Source organism: Myotis brandtii, unplaced genomic scaffold (assembly GCF_000412655.1).
Source record: "Myotis brandtii unplaced genomic scaffold, ASM41265v1 scaffold164, whole genome shotgun sequence".
Classification (NCBI taxonomy): Eukaryota; Metazoa; Chordata; class Mammalia; order Chiroptera; family Vespertilionidae; genus Myotis; species Myotis brandtii.
Window position 1 is genome coordinate 480,091 of NW_005356003.1, and position 3,568 is coordinate 483,658.

Here is a 3,568-nt window from a genome sequence, read left to right on the forward strand (position 1 = left end):
GGTCCGGCTGGCTGAAGCCCGGCTGACTGAAAGCCGGTTTCTGGGGTTTTGTTTAGCTTCTATATTTGCAACATAGTTGCTTAGAGTTGCAGCTGAGAGGCCAGCAGCGGCAGGCAGGGAACACAGAGTTCGCTGTCACTGGAGCAAGCAAGCCTCCCTGTTCGCTTCAGTGCATGGCTGCCGGCTGCCATCTTGGCTGACAGTTAATTTGCATAAGGATATGCTGATTAGCCAATGGGAAGGGTAGCGGTCGTACGCTAATTACCATGTTTCTCTTTTATTAGTGTAGATAGTCTGCCTAGAAGGTTCAGCATTCACCCAGGTCTCTTGTGAAAGGCTGACATGCATGGTACTTCCAACTCTCCAATAAGTGAATAATGCAGGGGCCCAAGCACTGGCTTCTGACAAGTTTGAATCCCAGCCTAACCACCTTCCTACAAGACCTTAAGTAAGTCATGCTACCCTCTTTGGAACTCATTTCTCATAACCTGTAAAATGATGAGTCTGGACCAGCATGGTATTTCCCAAACTGTGTTTCTTAGAAAACTAATTTTACAAGACATTTCATAGATTAAAAAAGAAAACAGAAAAATATCCAGTGATCAAATAAGAGTGAAACATGCAGCATACTGAATGTGCCCACTTTATTACACTCTCAGATCCTGCTACTGATTCTAGTGGGATTCGAGTTAATAAACCTCTGAGATGGAAGATTGATCTGTAGCTGCTGCAATCCCCATTTTGTTTTGTTACAGATAGTATGTACTCACCAAAAGTTACTTTATTATTCTTCTGCCATCTAATTCCGAAATGGGCGATTCCAGTCGTGAAATGTGCATGCTGTGTGCCAATATTTTCAGAAGCTGGGCAAATCCCTAATTGCTTCAAGAAGTCATACGTGAAGAAGGGTTCATACGTGGCCGCTCTGAGTCTCCATGCAGCCCCGGTGGCCCTGTGGTCAAATTCACACGGACACATTAGTGACGGTGGCTTCCTACCTCTCAGTCCCTACCTTGAATTGTAGTAAAGGGGCAAGGATAATTGCACTGCTCTGGACGCCACACTTTTTTAAGGGTTGGGGAGCACTGCCAGGTCAAGCACAATCTAGAGTTGCTGACATCAGCCCCCAAACACTCAGAGACTCCAAACTGAGTAGGGAATCTGCCTGCGCATTAGGCAAGGAACTTCAGAAGACCTGGTTTCTGAGGGAGTGCTGTCCCTCACGTTCTGCGACAATGGAAATATTCTCTGATCTGCCTGCTCAATAAGGTAGCCATATGTGTCTATTAAGCACTCATAAAGTGGCTGATGCCACTGAGAAAGTGGAATGTTAATTTGTGTCATTTTAATTCATATAAATTTGAGTAGTCACTATGTGACGTCAGTCAAGTTACTTAACTTCTCCAGCCCTCCCAAATCCAACCACTTTTTCCCATCTCTCTAATCCCCTTAATATTTTGAGGACCCACTATCCTGTTTTTCACAGTGGCTTCACCAATTTACATTCCCACCAACAGTGCACAATGGTTTCCTTTTCTCCACATCCTCACCAGCACTTGTTATTTCTTGTCTTATATGTAATGTAATTTTTTTGTTTGAATTTCCACAGAATACCCCTGACATTTCTGGAAGGATCCACAAGAAGGCAGTAATATTGGATGTCTTCAGGGAGGGAAACTGGGTAGCCAGGGGGTGGGGTTGTGAGGGAAAGTTATTGCTAAATGTACTATTATACTTTTTTTAAATTTTGAGTCATATAAAAGTATTAAATTTTAAAAATTACATTTTGTTAAGGACAGATATAGGACATAACAAAAGCTATTTTCATTGTGAGGTAAAAAAAAAATGTAGCATAAACATTTTTCTCCTTTTCTAAGCTTGATCCTCTCGTACCTTCCATCCCTTACCTGCTGAGTTAGCTGAGGAAAGGCCTCCTGCCAGGAGAGGGCGCGCTTGAAGCAACTGGAAAAGGTTGTCCAGAGAAGGGTGTCACTGGGGAGTGAGGTGTTGCATGACCTCCAGGGAGGGCCAGCCCAGGAATGTAGCCCCTCCCCCACAATTTCAGACACCAGAGTCAGAAGAACCAGGAAGTTTGTGGAGAGACAAAAAGGCAAAGACAAGCCAAAGGTCTGGGAATAAGACGACACTGGATTTCAGCAGCAGCCACAGGCAAAAGACAATAAACAGAGCAGTCAGCATTCTGAGCCAAAATGTCGATCAAAAGCAAAAGTAGGATACAAACTTTTCCAGACTTGCAAGTTGTTAGAAAGTGGTTAAAGGATGTGCTTCATCAAAATGAGGGAGTGAACCAAAGGAGTCAAGCTTGGGATCCAGGCAAGAACAGAGGCTCAGGGGAGCCTAAGAGCCCAGAGGACCCTGGTGGCACTCAGGACACCTGGGAGCGGAGTATGGGATTGCCACAGGGCTCCGAGTGGCTGTGAAAACTTAAAATGGCTACGCTGGGCAACATGTGGCATCGGGCTGTCGGGAGCTTCTCTGAATACACCTTAAAGAACGGGACCTTCATCCCACCAGGGAGAGGCCATGACAGTGGGTTGGAGGAGTAGGCTGTGTTTTTGGTATTTCCTTGAATTTTAGACTTTACAAGCCTCTTAGCCATTGGCTGGTGGGGATGAGGTAACCCACATCCTGAATTAGTCTGCCCTACCCTGGGTCCCTGGTCCAGTTCTGTCTAAGGACAAGTCAGAGCTCAGGTGTCCTTTGGGAAGCTTTCATGACTTTGCCTCCACCCCCTTGCCAGCTGGATCAAGCAGCATCCACCAGGACTTCCACCATCACTGCTGGGAAGCACATATCCATCAGTGCTGTGCTCCTGCACCCAGCGCTGGCCTGGCACACACAGTGGGTTCAGTAAATTAGCCCGCAGGCTCTCTGGAACTGAACCATCTGAGGGAGGTGTTGCACACAGCTTCCAGCCCCAAGCACCTTCTTTTTTGGGTAGGGGGAACTACTCACAAAGGGGCAGGCTGGCCCACCGGGAGGAAGTAAGGCCTAGTGAGCATATGATGGGTTTAGGAGCAGAGGCAAAGGTAGGGACTTCTCCTATCGCCCTCCCTGGGGGCCCTGGGCTCAGGGGCTTTGAGTTGACTAGCCTGCCTTCCCGGAGGAGGAAAGGGGAAGAGAAATCCCTGGGGGGTGGGTTTTGAGTCAGCTCCACTGTCATAATGGAAACAGCACAGCCCTGGGCGCAGGACACTTCCCCTGTGTGGGCTGCACGGTCCTTATGAGATGGAAATAACAGGCCTGCACGGGAGTTGGGCATAAGTGACAGAGGGTGATCTGCTGACATCCTGATGTGAAGGGGGACCCTGCCGCTGACCCTACAGTGACAGCCAGCCAGGGGCTCAGAGCGGTGGCCCAGGACGAGTGTTGTCCATCCCGGGGTGGAGGGGGCCGAGCTGAGCCGTGAGGAAGAGAGGCCACCGGAGGGGATCGCCGTGCTGAGACGCACTCACGGTGTCAGCCCAGCACCTCAGGACATCCTCTTCCCCCCTCCCCTTGCGCAAGGTCCGGGCCAGCAGGAGGCGCCCGGCTGCCCTGAGCCCTG